At 40.3% G+C, this 16,255-nt stretch overlaps 1 pseudogene; it reads right to left on the bottom strand.

Annotated features, from left to right (window-relative positions):
• Positions 1 to 9,096: 9,096 nt before the first annotated feature.
• LOC116460982 (magnesium transporter NIPA3-like) lies at positions 9,097 to 10,124 on the bottom strand (annotated as a pseudogene).
• Positions 10,125 to 16,255: the final 6,131 nt, after the last annotated feature.

Below are 16,255 nucleotides of genomic sequence, written 5' to 3'. Positions count from 1 at the left end.
ACTCATTTTCTCCCCAGCTTTCTATTATTTAAAATTTCAAATATATAGAATTGATAGTACTTACAATGAATCCCCATAGATCTACCACACACATTCTACAATTAATGCTATCAATTGTAAATCAAAGAACATGACTGAGGCAAGCCTCAATCTTTTTAGGAAGTTTATTTGCCAAGGTTAAGGACATGCCCAGGAAAGACCATAGATCCATAGGAAAAATTGTGGTCCATACCTTTCCTGAAGACGGTTTGGGGATCTCAATATTTACAAGGAAAAGAGTGGGTATTGGAGAAAGAGGAGGAAATTTTTTAAAGGTGTGGGTAGATAAGAGGCAAATGGTTGTATTCTTCTGAGCCTTTAATCAGCCTTACACGTGAGAGAGGGACAGAGAAACAGGCACTTACGTATTCATGTAGCTCAGCGATTCTACATTTTTACATGATATAAAATACACATAGGGCAGAGGAAGCAATCAGATATGCATTTGTATCGGTGAGCAGCAAGATGAACTTGAGTTCTGTCCTTTGTACCACACCTGTGAAGATAAGCCATCAATTTACATTGCCAGGGGGAAATTCAACAGAACTGTTTTAGGGTAAAGATCTTGGGAAACACAAGGAATTTCCTAGGCGGCAAATTGTAAGGGAGGCATGTAGCTTTGTTTTATCTTCATTGCTGTCTTATTTAGGAATGAAACGGGAGGCAGGTTTGCATGATCAGGATTCCAGCTTCACTCTTCCCTTTGGCATTGTGAATTTGGGATCTCAAGATTCATTTTCCTTTCACACAGTCTATCACATTTGTGGTGTATTTCACATGAAGTTGCTGGCATCGGGGCACTTTACCTCTAAACACCTCAGCATGCATACCATTACCAGCCACATTTATGGGGATTTGGAGGTAAAACTTATACAGAATGTCACATCCACTCGAAAGCTCACCTTCTGTGAGTTTGGAAATGCGTACCCCTGTCAAGATGCACAGGATTCATGGCCTTAGAATCCTGGAGGCCCTTCCCAGTCAATCCTGTCCCACCTCCAACTCACCCCCAGTCCAGCCCCACAGGCAACCACAGTTCATTTTTTTCACCATAGTTATAACTCATTTTTGCTATAATATTTATATCCTAATATATCTGGAACCTCAGTAAGTAAAAGTGGTCCAGGGCCCTGTCATCTTCCATGAGGTCCAGAGAGCCTCCTTACTATTCTTTTTTTTTTTTTTTTTTTTTGAGACGGAGTCTCGCTCTGTTGCCCAGGCTGGAGTGCAGTGGCATGATCTCGGCTCACTGCAGGCTCCACCCCTTGGGTTCACACCATTCTCCTGCCTCAGCCACCCGAGTAGCTGGGACTACAGGCGCCCGCCACTGCACCCGGCTAATTTTTTGTATTTTTAGTGGAGATGGGATTTCACTGTTGTTAGCCAGGATGGTCTCGATCTCCTGACCTCGTGATCTGCCCACCTTGGCCTCCCAAAGTGCTGGGATTACAGGTGTGAGCCACTGCACCCGGCCCTTTTTTATGTTTTAAATCACTAAATCATCAATGTGCCCCTCCAGGTCTAAGAAGGTGAAGGGCAAATTACAAAACACAAGCTGGCTTTAAGCCCATGAGTCTGCAAGATGTGTTTTTCTTTTCTGCAAACAGGGAATATTAAGCCTGGCTGCTTTGCCTGTTCTCATGGGACACTTTAAAACGAGCAAAGCCTGCACTGTACACTTTGTTGGAGAACCCAGAGCTCTTTGAATCTTTTGAATTGGAAATACAATCTGAAAAAAAAAAACAATTAGAGATTGATGTAAAAATCCCATTTTTTAGGCCAAAATCAACAATGGATGCTAAAATTAATGGGTGGAAGGTTGAGTAAGAAGATATTTACATAGTCTCAAAGCATCTCCAATGAGATACTTAGCAATTTCAAAAGGAAATATAGTAACATGGCAGTGGAGAGGCCTGCCAGGGATGAACTCCAGCATCATCAGTGATCGGACAAACTCAAACCCACGCCTTCTCACAGGACGCGCAGAACAGGTACATCACTACGGTGATATTCTTGATGAAACCATGTCATCTGAATCTATCAGATGAACCCCAAATTAAATGCCATTTAATAAAATAATTTACTCTCAAAAACAGTCAAGGTCATGGGAAAAAAAGACTGAGGAATCGTTTCAGATTAAAGGAAATGAGACGTGACGGCTGATTGCAAGACATGATCAAAGAGTTTCTTTTGCTGTAAGAGACTTTAAATGGAACAACAGCAAAATCTGATGAAGATACATAAATTATAAAGAGTATTATATCAAGGTGTGTTAATTTCCTAATTTTAATAACTGTACTGTTGTTGTGAAGAGAAGATACTTGTTATTTTATAACAGCTTTGCTGAGATATAATTTATATACCATAAAATTCATCCTATTAAAAATTCATTCCATGGTTTTAGCATATTCATAGTTATGCAATTATCACTTAGATTGTTTTAGAATATTTTCTTTGCTTCAAAAAGAAAACCATAGCAGACATTTAGCCACTGTTCCTTCCTTCCTCTTTCCAGCCTCTGGCAACCACGAATCTACTTTTTATCTCTGTGGATTTGCCTATTTGAACAGTCCGTGTAAATGGAAACATCCAATATGTGGCCTTTGTGTCTGACTTCCCTCACTTAGCGGAATGTCTTCAAGGTTCATCCGGGTTGCAGCATGTCAGAACATCACTCTTGTTGTGGCTGAGTAGTATTCCACTGTGTGGGTCTACTGCCTTGTGTTTATCCATTTATCAGTGGACGGACATTCGGGTTGTGAATAGTGCTTCTATGAGCATTTGTGAATAAGTGTAAGTATTTGTTAGAATATCTGTCTTCAATCATGTAGGGCATATATATCCAGAAGTTTAACTGCTATATGGTATTTTTATTTTTAACTTTTTTTTTTCTGAGTTAGGGTCTTACTCCGTCACCCAGGCTAGAGTGCAGTGGTGCTATCTCAGCTCACTGCAACCTTGATCTCCTGGGCTCAAGCAATCCTCCCATCTCAGCTTCCCAAGCAGCTGGGACTACAGGCATCCACCATCATGCACTGCTAATTTTTGTATTTTTTTTAGAGATAGGGTCTCACTGTGTATCCCAGGCTGGTCTTGAACTCCTGGCCTCAAGCAATCCAACTGCCTTGGCCTCCCAATGTGTTGGGATTACAATAACGAGCCACTGTACCAGGCCTATTTTTAACTTTTTGAGTAATTCTCAAACTGTTTTCCAGAACAATTGCTCCATTTTACATTCCCACCAGCAATGCATGAGAGTTCTAATTTCTTTTTTTTTTTTTGAGACAGAGTCTCACTGTCACCCAGGCTGCAGTGCAGTGGCATGATCTCGGCTCACTGCAACCTCTGTTTCCCGGGATCAAGTGATTCTCCTGCCTCAGCCTCCCGAGTAACTGGAATTACAGGCCTGCACCACCACGCCTGGCGAATTTTTTTGTATTTTCAATAGAGATAGAGTTTCGCTATGTTGGCCAGGGTAGTCTTGAACACCTGACTCCAAGTGATCTGCCCACCTTGACCTCCCAAAGTGCCAGGATCACAGGCTTGAGCCACTGCACCCGGCCGAGAGTTCTGATTTCTTCACATCCTCACCAACACTTGTTTTCCTCTCCTTTTTTTTAATCATAGACAACCTAATGAAAGTGAAGTGGTATCTCATAGCTCTGACTTTCATTTCCATGATGTCTAATGATGTTGAGCATCTTTTCATATCCTTGTTGGCCCTTTGTAAATTTTCTTTGGAGAAAAGTCTATTCAAGGCCTTTCACCATTTTTTAATTGGGTTGTTTAAGTTCTAAGTGTTATTTCTATGTTCTGGAAAGTAAGCCCTTCTTACACATATAATTTGCAAATATTTTCTCTCATCCTGCAGATTTTCTTTTCGCTTCTTGAAAGTGTTCTTTGATGCACAAAAGTTTTTAATTTTGATGGGTTGCAGTTTATCTAGCTTTTCTTTTGTCATCTGCGTCATAGCTAAGATTATATTGCCAAATTCGAAGTCATGAAGATTTATCCCTATATTTTTCTCCTAAAAGTTTTACAGTCTTAGCGCTTGTGTTTAGGTCTTTGATCCACTTTGAGTTAATCTTTGTATACAGTATGCAGCATAGTCATTCTTTTGCATGTGGATATACAGTTGCCCCAGAATTATTTGTCGAAGAGACTTTTTTCCAATTAATGATCTTGGCACCCTTGTTGAAACTTAATTGATCATAGATGTATTGGTTTATTTCTGGACTCTAAGTTCCATTTCACTGGTCCGTCCTTATGCCACAACCATGATTCTTTGATTACTGTAGCTTTATAGTCAAGCTTTGAAATTGGAAAGTGTGTGTCTTTAAACTTTTTTTTTTTTTTCAAGATTGTTTTGGCTATTTGGGATCTCACAATTCCAGATGAATTTTAGAATCAGCTTTTTCATTCTGCAAAAAAGACCATTGGTATTTTGAAAGGCATTGCAGTGCATCTGTAGGTCACTTTCAGGAGCACTGCCATTCTAACCTCTATGTCTCCCAATCCACAAACACAAAGTGGCTTCCAATTTGGATCTTTTTAAGTTTCTTTCAGTAATGTTTTATAATTTTCAGTGCACAAATCTTGCACCTCTTGATTTAAATTTATTCCTATGTATTTTATTCTTTTTTATGCTATTATAAATAGAATTGTTTTCTTTTTTGATTTTTTAAATAGAGTCAGGATCTTGTTCTGTTGCCCAGGCTGGAGTACAATGGTGATCCTAGCTCTCTGTAGTCTCAAACTCCTGGGTTCAAGTGATCCTCCTACCTCAGCCTGCTGAGTAACTGGGACTACAGGCAAACGCCACCACACCTGGCAATTTTTTTAAAGAGACTGGGTCTTGCTCTGTTGCCTAGGCTGGTTTTGTACTCCTGGCGTCGAGCAATCCTCCCACCTCAGTCTCCAGAAGTGCTGGGATTACAGGCATGAGCCACCACACCCAGACAGGATTGTTTTCTTAATTTCTTTCTCAGGTTGTTTATTGCTAGTATATAGAAGTACAGCTGATTTAATGTATTGACCTTGTACCCTGCAAATTTGCTGAACTTGTTAATTAGCGCTTATGGATTTTTTATGAATTCTTTAAATTTTTTATATGTAAAATTATGTCATGTGCAATAGAGATAATTTTACTTCTTGCTTTCCAATTTAGATGCCTTTTTTTCTTGTCTAATTTCTTTGGCTAGAACTTCTAGTGCAATGTTGAATGGAAGTGGCAAAAGTGGATATCCATTCCTTATTTCTGAGTTTATAAGGAATGATGTCAGTCTTTCAGCTTTGATGGTGGGATGTTAGTTGTGGGATTTTCACAAATGTTCTTTTTTTTATACTTTAAGTTTTAGGGTACATGTGCACAACGTGCAGGTTAGTTACATATGTATACATGTGCCATGCTGGTGTGCTGCACATATTAACTCATCACTGAACATTAGGTATATCTCCTAATGCTATCCCTCCCCCCTCCCCCCACCCCACAACAGGCCCCGGTGTGTGATGTTCCCCTTCCTGTGTCCATGTGTTCTCATTGTTCAATTCCCACCAAATGTTCTTCATGATATTGAAGAAGTTTCCTTCTACTCCTAGTTTGTGAATTGCTTTTATCATAAAAAATGTTCAACTTTGTCAAATGCATTTTCTGCACTGATGGAGGTGATCATGTTTCTTTCCTTCATTCTATTAACATAGTATATAAAACAGATTGATTTTCATATATTGAACCACCCTTGCATTCCTGGAATAAGTCCCACTTGGTTATGATGTGTACTCCTCTAAAGATGTTGAATTAGATTTGCTAGTTTTTTGTATTTATACTGCTATGGACTGAATTGTGTTCCCCCAAAATTTATAGATTAAATCCCTAACCCCTAATGTGGCTGATTTAGAGATAGGGCCTTTAGAAGGTAATTCAGATTATTAAGTTCATGAGGCCTAATTCAACAGGATTGGTGGCCTTATAAGAAGAGGAAGAGAGAAATATCTCTCCCTCTCTCTTTTGTCACATGCACTCAGAGCTAAGGCCATCTGAGGACTGCAGTGACAAGGTGGCCATCTGCAAATCAGGAAAGAGCCCCCTCCAGACAACCTCGCCGGGCCTTCATCTGGGACTTCCAGCCTCCAGTACTGTAAGAAATAAATGTCTGTTGTTTAAACCACCCAATCGATAGCATTTTATTGTGGCAACCCAACCTGACTAATATGTGTACTCACAAGGGATATGATCTATATTTTTCTTTTCTTGTGATGTCTGTATCTGGCTTTGGTATCAGGGTAATGCTGGCCTCAGGGAATTAGTTAGAAAGCTTTCCCTCCTCTTCTACTTTTTGGAAGAGTTTGAGAAGGACTGTTGTTAATTCTTGTGTGAGCACTAATTTGTAATCCTTAATGACACACATGCAGATATTCACATAATAAATCTTAAGATATCTACGTGATGACAAAGTATTGAAATACATACATAAACTACCAGGTAAGACTAACAGTCCGAATATAGGGGTTCAGCATTTTATTCTTCCTTAGACAATATCTTCTGTTTGGGAAAATAATTTTAGTGTTCAATTTGCAATAACATATTGTTTTTTAAGGCATATGCCCAACAGTGATTTTTATATAGACAGTTTTCAATATTTCATTGTTTCTCCGCATACTCCAACTCATTAAGTCTTTCCCAGTCTTCCTCCTGGGCATGCATATATGCCAACACCAGTTCATTTTCCCATCCAGGGTATACACTGAGCCTTGTGTTTCAGGAACCTTTGACCTGAGCATAACATACCAAGGGCAAAATCTTTGTAACAGGTGACACAAATAAATATTTAAAACTTAAATTCACCAGAACAGAGAACCACCAGTCTCAGGTTGGATGTCAAGAAAACTGCCATTAATTTCCTCACCAAGAAGGTGTCCTAAAGAAATCAATAAAGCTCTTAATACTGAAAGAAAAAAATGAAATAATTTCTGCAGTTTTCAAATGCTATCTTTTCAGAAGATACTTTCACAACTCAGCCTCCTGACGTAGCTGGGACTCCAGGTGCACACCACCACACTCAGTTGATATTTCTTACATTTTTTTTAGTGATGGGGTCTTGCAATGCCCAGGCTGGTCTGAAACTACTCCTGGGATCTAGTAATCCTCCCACCTCAGCCTCCCAAAATGTTGGGATTACAGGTGTGAGCCACTACCCAGCCAGAAGATACTTTTCCTACAAACTTGTGTTCATAGCTTATATGTCTGATATACAACTAAAGTGAAACAGCAATGAACAGAGTAAACACATATTTGATCTGAGGTATAATTCCATGGACCTTCCATGGATCATCAATTTTCAAAAATTTAGAATGCATGGAATCGTACTCAACACTACACTGTGCTGAAAAGACTGCAATGGCACATTAGGGCCTTGCAGCCATCTCAGGTTGTCATTGTAAACACTGGTCATAGTTTAATAAAACTGGGGAAATGCTGAAGTCAGCTTAAAAGAATTCTGAAGAATAAGATTTACTATTATTACCCTGGGAAGTCTTGAGCTACCTTAGAAAAAAGAAACAAAACCTAATAACATTAAAAGTTAGAGCAGAAAAAATCCAGTCAACCTGAAATTTTTTTTAATGACAACTTTTCACTTAGAATTTGTGTTTTGAGAAAAATAAGCTTAGTATAGAAATAAGACAAGAAAAAGACATAAGAGATAAGAAATAAGATAAGAAAAATAAGTTTAGTATAGAAATAAGATAGCCAATTTCTTTTCCGTAAAATCAGTAAGTGATAGTAAATCTGTCCATTATGTTAAAGACCACCAAAAATGGAATTGCTGCCATGCATTTGAAACAGGAAAATGTTATGGACATTTTAATGTGCAAAAGGTATTGTCCTGCAGTAGCCCCTAAGGTATTAATATTTTGTTTTGCAGGAAGTTGACTCTCTATTAGGATATACCTATTTTTAAAGATTAGTAACTAATCATAATTTCCTTAATAAGGGAGGAAGTAGCAAATTTCAACAGAGCCATTAAGATAATTCGTTCAGATTTTTCACAAAGATTTTTCTAGCTGTTTCCAAACAGTCTATGGAAAACTCACCCTTTAGGGATAAAACACTTGAGAACAATTGAAGTGTACAATATAATCCTGAAATAACCTAGCGATTATTTTACAAAAAAATCTCCATATCAACAAGAAAAATAACCTTTGGGATAATAGTAAAAGAAAGGAACAAAATGAACATAAGTGACTCCAAAGCTGAATTTACCTGAACTTCTTCAGAAACTTCATTTTATGTCATCCAGGTCTGAGTTAATTAAAGGAACCTGTGAAAGCAATCGCATGTGTGTTTGTTTCTGTGAAAAGAAAAAAACAGTTTCCTTTATTTGAGGTCTAAACTATTTTTCTCTTCCTCCATTCTTCCTCTTTAATGGGTAGTAAATTCTTATGATATGTCAGTAAGTTACAATTCATAAGCTCTTCATGGGTGGGTATGTCTTGTGTATTCTAGCCCATTAAGGAATAAATTTCCAAAGCGGGCTTGTTTTTCCCTTAAAATAATTAATTAGCTAACCAGTTTAAGAAGAAGGAAGTTGCAGATGGGAGGACAAAGCACCAGTGATCTCACTTCTCAGTTTCAATAATTTGAAATTATGACTCATCAGAGAAAATGACTGATACTCTGCTTATCAGAACACTGCTAACTTTCTATCAATGAATGTAAGTCATACAGCCACCAAGGAAAAAATGAAGAGCCACCTGGCAGAGACAAATATATTGTGGCCAGAAGAAAGAGATTATTCTGAGACACACATAGCTCTTTGACTTCTTTGATCCCTAGGGAATATTTCAAAATTTGCAGAAATGAAAAGCAGCAGATGTCTTCTGGAGGAGCATCAATCTGATTTTCAAATTTAGTGGCCAAAAAGATGGCATTTATACTTGGCCTCACATCTAAATTAGTTAGAACTTCAAAAATGCTAACTTTCCTAGTTCCAAGAAGCAAGCATTCATTTTCCTCTTTGAGTGTCTCATACTGGTTAAAATTCAGTGTTTCTAGAGACTTCAATTATCAGTTCTGCTAAACAAGGTAATGTTATCATTGTATCCAGGGCTGAACCCTCCAAGTTCTCTAGTAAAACAGGATTGCTCTCATTGCCATTCAGAGAGATGACTTCTTTCTTAGCAGTGGATGTCAGCTTACTCCAGGTAATGTCAGTATTTTTAAAAGCATGTAGAAGAAAGATGCCAAGGATAATAGTGAAGAATCCACTCAGGGTCTCGATGATATCTCCAGCTTTCATGCCATACCACTCTTGGAGTAAGATGGCAGAGCAAGTCACTACCACGGATGTGAAGAACGCAGAATAAATGGGAGTCACAGGAGATGTATTAACGGTGTCTGGTGCCTTGAGATGGTTAATCTGTGTAGTCACCAAAAACACAAGTATAGCCAGCAAAAAATGACCAGGGGATGCTTCTAAACTGGCTTCCATTCTAGTAATTCCTTAATGGCAATACCCAGGCCTTTGGCAGAAGAAACTGAAAATGCTCCAGTCAAAGAACAGATTGAAATATAGACCAATACATCGGTCTGTCCTTTCTTGGGAGCCACAATCAAAATCAGCACTAAGAAGATTACAATTATGATCACAGCAAAGGAAATAAATCCTGGGTCTCTCAATTTCATTTCCATTTCATGCAAAGAAGTGACTTCCTCTTCTTCTGGGGCATGGATAACCATCACAGTTGACCCCAATATGCAGCCTGTTTTCCCATAAATGTTCAAGTGCTCATTTAAAAAATAGGAAGATAATACTGCACTTATGAGAACACTCAGAGGGCTGGGGGGGTAAGGGTGACCAAGATGGCAGGTGCAAAAGCATAAGCAGCAAAATGTGCAGCCTCTCCTGCTCCCATAGCCAGCACTCCTGCCCCCCAGAGCCATCCTTCAGGTCAGAATGTCCACCTTGTCCAGCTCTAGTGACGCTTTTGTTGGCCAGTTGCAAGAGACCCTTCTTTTTCAATATGAAGCTGGAGCCATATCCTTCTTGGCAGGGCTCTCTGTGCCACAGCCTCACATGTGCCCCCATATCCCCAGATGGGGCTCCAGGATGCAGACGCTCTTTCCTCAGCCACCTGGGCCTCTCCTCCCCATGGACCTGCCAGATTGTTGTTAATTCTTTTTTTAAAGAAAACCACTCTATTGAGGTAAAATGATCATATAAAAAGCTGTATATATTTAACGTATACATTTCAATAAGTTTGGGGATAAGTATGTACCTGTGAAATCATCACCACCATCAAGGCCATAAACACATCCATCACCTCCCGAAGTTTCCTCCCACCCCTTTATTATTATTATTATTATTATTATTATTATTATTATTATTGAGACGGTCTTGCTGTGTCACCCACGCTGGAGTGCAGTGGCATGATCATGGCTCACTGCAACCTCTGCCTCCCAGGCTTAAGTGATCCTCCCACATCAGCCTCCTGAGCAGCTGAGATCACAGGCACAGGCCACTATGCCCAGCTAATTTTTGTATTTTTAGTAGAGACAGGGTTTTGCCATGTTGCCCAGGATGGTCTCAAACTCCTGACCTCAAGTGATCCACCTACCTCGGCCTCCCAAAGTGCTGGGATTACAGCTGTGAACCACTGCACCCAGCCCCTTTATTATTTGTATTTGGATTTTGTTTTTGTCACTGTTTTGATAATAACACTTACCATAAGATTAACTTGCCTTAGTAAATTTTAGGTATGCAATGCAGTATTGTTAGCTATAGGTATCATGCCACAAAAATCTCCAGAGCTCATTCATCCTGGATAACTGAAGCTTGGTACCTTCTGATCATCATCTCCCCACTTCCCCCTCCCCCCAGCCCATGAAAACCACCATTCTACTCTCTGCTTTTATGAGTTTGATTATTTTAGAGTCCACATTGCTATGGTTTGAATGATGGCATCCCCTCCAAAATTTATGTTGAAGCCATCCCCAGTGCAGTAGTATTAAGGGGTATGGTCTTTGGGATGTGATTAAGTCATGAGGGCTCTACTCTCATGAATGGGATTAGCACCCTTATTAAAAGGCTCAAGGTCAAAAGGAGTGTTCTCTCACCCTTCTATCTTCCTCCATGTGAGGACACATGCATACCCTCTGGAGGAAGCAGCAACAAGACACCATCTTGGAAGCAGGGAGCAGCCTTCATCAGACACCAATGCTAGCGTCTTGATCTTGGACTTCCCAGCCTCCAGAAACATAAGAAATAAATTTCTGTTGTTTATAACTTACTCAGTCCCAGATATTTTGTTAGAGCAGCACAAATTGACTAAGATACACCCATAAATGAGATCCTGCAGTATTTGTCTTTCTGTGCCTGGCTTACTTTGCTTAAAATAATGTCCTCCGGGTCCATCTATGTTGTCACATATGGCAGGATTTCCTTCTTTTTAAGGACTAAATAATATTTCTTTGAATGTATATACTATATTTTTTTATTAAGTGAAATCAAGTTTATTAAGGAAATAAAGGAATATAAGAATGGCTACTCCATAAGCAGAGCAGCCCTGAGGCTGCTGGTTGGCTGTTTTTATGGTTATTTCTTGATTATGTGCTAAACAAGGAATGGATTATTCATGAGTTTTCAAGGAAAGGGGTGGGCAATTACCAGAACTGAGGGTTCCTTCACTATATGGTATATAGACCATACAGGGAAACTTCCTGACATTGTCATGGCATTTATAAACTGTTGTGGTGTTGGTGGGATGTCTCTTAGCATGCTAATGCATTATAATTAGTGTATAATGAGCCAGAGGTCACTTTCATTGCCATCTTGGTTTTGGTGGGTTTTGGCCAGCTTCTTTACTGCATTCTTTTATCAGCAAGGTTTTTGTAACCTGTATCTTGTGCCAACCCCCTATCTCATCTTGTGACTTAGAATGCCCAACCTCCTGGGAATGCAGCTCAGTGGGTCTCAGCCTTATTTTACCCAGCCCCTATTCAAGATTGAGTTGCTCTGGTTCAAACAACCTCTGGCATATTTCCCCCCTCCCTTTTACAAGGGAACCTTTAATCCTAAAGGCTGTAAGCAGATGAAGATCTATCTTCTTCAACTTCTTCAGGCTGAATAGGGGCAATGATATTCCTCCCTAACTATTAAGGCATCTCATATCCAGGGTAGAGCGGAGCTGAGTCAGAAAGCATTGGTATGGTGAAAAACAGTCCAAAAACAACTGATAAGACTAGAATCTAATAACACGTGTACCACAGTTTTTGAAACATAATTTTTCTCTCTCCAGTCTCACATTTTTATTAAAGACAAATCATGGTAGGATGAATTTGTTTGCAAAAATAAGCTTCAGTCTTATACTTGGCCAGATTATTTGTAAAGTGCAGCAAGAATAATTTTTCACATAGCCTTTTTTAATTGGCTTTGATGGAACATTGTTCCATAAGATGAATCTCAGATAAGACTTTTTTCAAAGCCAAGCCCAGCCTTGAGTTTGTACCCTCAAATACCTATAAGTTGGGAAATTCCTTTTCTCTTGTGGTCACAAGGTAATTTGGGGCTCCTGGGCCTGTTAGAAAGTGACATACTTGGCCAGGCACGGTGGCTCATGCCTGTAATCCCAGCACTTTGGGAGGCCAAGGAAGGCACATCATGAGGTCAGGAGTTTGAGACCAGCCTGGCCAATATGGTGAAACCCTATCTCTACTAAAAATACAAAAATTAGTTGGGCGTGGTGGCATGCACCTGTAGTCCCAGCTACTTGGGAGGCTGAGACAGCAGAATCACTTGAACCTGGGAGGCGGAGGTTGCAGTGAGCTGAGATTGCACCACTGCACTCCAGCCTGGGTGACAGAGTGAGACTCCATCTCAAAAAAAAAAAAAAAAGGTGACATTCTTTACTTACCACAGGTTGGAAACCCTGTACAGGGACTATGCAGACAATGTATGAGGCCAATTTTCCCAAGGGGCTTTTATTGGCTCTATAAGTCAAGTTTGATTCTTAAAAGGAGAGCATGTCATTCCAGTCAAAGTCTTGGTAAATTAAGTAGTTTCTCCAATTGTGTCCTGTTACAAAAGAAAACAGATTATTATTGCACTTATGCAAATAACTATATTGCCGTAAGTTATGAATACTCAGAAATAGTTTTCAAATTCTGGAGAAATCAGGTAGAGAAAAACAAATATGCTCCAAATTTTGTTCACAGGAGTATACCTTATTCAATTGTTAAAAGCTGTATATAGCTCAAAAGAAAAGTTTCCTTGACTCTGGAAAACAAAACAAAGGATCCTCAGCATTTTAAGCAAAAATTTTCAAAAAGATTACTTCAGTTTTCTATTAGATCAGTCCATGCAGTTAACTCTTGTTCTGTTTGATATTCATGAACACTTCAGCTCTCCAAGAGAGTTCTAAAAGTTTTTTTTTTCCCCTATTTTAATGTCACAGTCTCCAAAGTTATCAGAAACCTGCAGTCAGGAACATCTGTCAAAGTCCTATAGCTGATTGCAAACCTCATTTTAAAGAGGATCAAAACAAGACAATTGTCTGTGAGTGACAAAAAAAATCTTAGCACAGTCACTATTAAAGCCAAAATTAACTAAGAAATTTGGTTACTTCTTGCTGGCTGTCAAGATGGCAGAATAGGAATAGCTCTGGTCTGTAGCTGCCAGTGAGATCAATGCAGAAAGTGGGTGATTTCTGCATTTCCAACTGAGGTACCCAGCTCATCTCATTGGGACTGGTTAGACAGTTGGGCACAGCCCACAGAAGGCAAGCCAAAGCAGGATGGGGCATCACCTTACCCAGGAAGTGCAAGGGGTCAGGGAACTCCCTCCCCTAGCCAAGGGAAGCCGTGAGGGACTATGATGTGAGGAATGGTGCATTCTGGCCCAGATACTGTGCTTTTCCCACAGTATTGGCAATGCACAGATCAGGAGATTCCCTTGGGTGCCTACACCACCAGGGCCCTGAGTTTGAAGCACAAAACTGGGCAGCTGTTTGGGCAGACACTAAACTAGCTGCAGGATTTTTTTTTCATACCCCAGTGGCACCTGGAATGCCAGTGAGACAGAAATGTTCACTACCCTGGAAAGGGGCTGAAGCCAGGGAGCCAAGTGGTCTAGCTCCACGGATCCCACCCCCATGGAGCCCGGCAAGCTAATATCCACTGGCTTGAAATTCTCACTGCCAGCATAGCAGTCTGAAGTCCACCTGGGATGCTTGAGCTTGGTAGGGGGAGGGGTGCCTGCCATTACTGAGGCCTGAGCAGGTGGTTTTCCCCTCACAGTGTAAACAAAGCCAACAGGAAGTAAACAAACCCACTGAACTTGGCAGAGCCCACCAGAGCTCAGCAAAGCCACTGTAGCCAGACTGCCTCTCTAGATTTCTCCTCTCTGGGCAGGGCATCTCTGAAAGAAAGGCAGTAGCCCCAATCAGGGGCTTATAGATAAAACTCCCATCTCCCTGGGACAGAGCACCTGGGAGAAGGGGTGACTATGGGCTCAGCTTCAGCAGACAAACATTCCTGCCTGCCAGCTCTGAAAAGGGCAGTGGATCTCCCAGCACAGTGCTCGAGCTCTGCTAAGGGACAGACAGCCTCCTAAAGTGGGTCCCTGACCCCCATGCCTCCAGACTGGGAAACACCTCTCAGCAGGGGTCAACAGACAACTTATACAAGAGAGCTCCAGCTGGCATCTCGAGGGTGCCCCTCTGGGATGAAGCTTCCAGAAGAAGGAACAGCCAACAATCTTTCCTGTTCAGCAGCCTCCACTAGTGATACCCAGACAGGGTCTGGAATGGACCTCCAGCAAACTCCAGCAGACCTGCAGCAAAGGGGCCTGACTGTTAGAAGGAAAACTAACAGAATGGAATAGCATCAACATCAACAAAAAGAATGTCCACACAAAAACCCCATCCAAAGGTCACCAACATCAAAGAACAAAGGTAGATAAAGCTATGAAGATGAGGAAAAACCAGTGCAAAAAGGCTGAAAATTCCAAAAACCGGAATGCCTCTTCTCCTCCAAAGGATCACAACTCCTCACCAGCAAGGGAATAAAACTGGATGGAGAATGAGTTTGACAGGAGTAGGCTTCAGAAGGTGGGTAATAACAAACTCCTCTGAGCTAATGCGAAGAAGCTAAGAACCTTGAAAAAAGGTTAAAGGAATTGCTAACTAGAATAACCAGTTTGGAGAAGAACATAAATGACCTAATGGAGCTGAAAAGCTCATGAAAAACTTCGTGAAGCATATACAGGTATCAATAGCTGAACAGATCAAGCAGAAGAAAGGATATCAGAGATTGAAGATCAACTTAATGAAATAAAGTGTGAAAATGAGATTAGAGAAAAAGAATGAAAAGGAACAAACAAAGCCTCCAAGAAATATGGGACTATGTGGAAAGACCACACTTACGTTTGATTGGTGTGCCTGAAAGTGACAGGGAGAATGGAACCAAGTTGGAAAACACTCTTCAGGATACTATCCAGGAGAACTTCCCCAGCCTAGCAAGACAGGCCAACATTCAAATTCAGGAAATACAGAGAACGCCACAAAGATACTCCTCAAGAAGAGCAACCCCAAGACATATAATCAGATTCACCAAGGTTGAAATGAAGGAAAAAATGTTAAGGGCAGTCAGAAAGGTCGAGTTACCCATGAAGGGAAGCCCATCAGACTAACAGCGGAACTCTCTGCAGAAACCCTACAAGCCAGAAGAAAGTGGGGCCAATATTCAACATTCTTAAACAAAAGAATTTTCAACCCAGAATTGCATATCCAGCCAAACTAAGCTTCATAAGTGAAGGAGAAATAAAATCCTTTACAGACAAGCAAATACTGAAAGATTTTGTCACCACCAGGCCTGCCTTACAAGCACTCCTGAAGGAAGCACTAAATATGGAAAGGAAAAACCGGTACCAACCACTACACAAACATATCAAATTGTAAAGACCATTGACACTATGAAGAAACTGCATCAACTAATGGGTAAAATAACCAGCTAACATCATAACGACAGGATCAAATTCACACATAACAATATTAACCTTAAATGTAAATGGGCTAAATGTCCCAGTTAAAAGACACAGACTGGTAAGTTGGATAAAGAGTCAAGGCCCATCGATGTGCTCTATTCAGGAGACCCATCACACATGCAAAGATATACATAGGCTCAAAATAAAGGGATGGAGGAGTATTTACCAAGCAAATGGAA

This window comes from Hylobates moloch, unplaced genomic scaffold (assembly GCF_009828535.3).
Source record: "Hylobates moloch isolate HMO894 unplaced genomic scaffold, HMol_V3 SCAFFOLD_21, whole genome shotgun sequence".
NCBI classification, from domain to species: Eukaryota; Metazoa; Chordata; class Mammalia; order Primates; family Hylobatidae; genus Hylobates; species Hylobates moloch.
The sequence above is the reverse complement of the archived record's forward strand: the minus strand, read 5'-3'. Positions and strand labels throughout refer to the sequence as shown.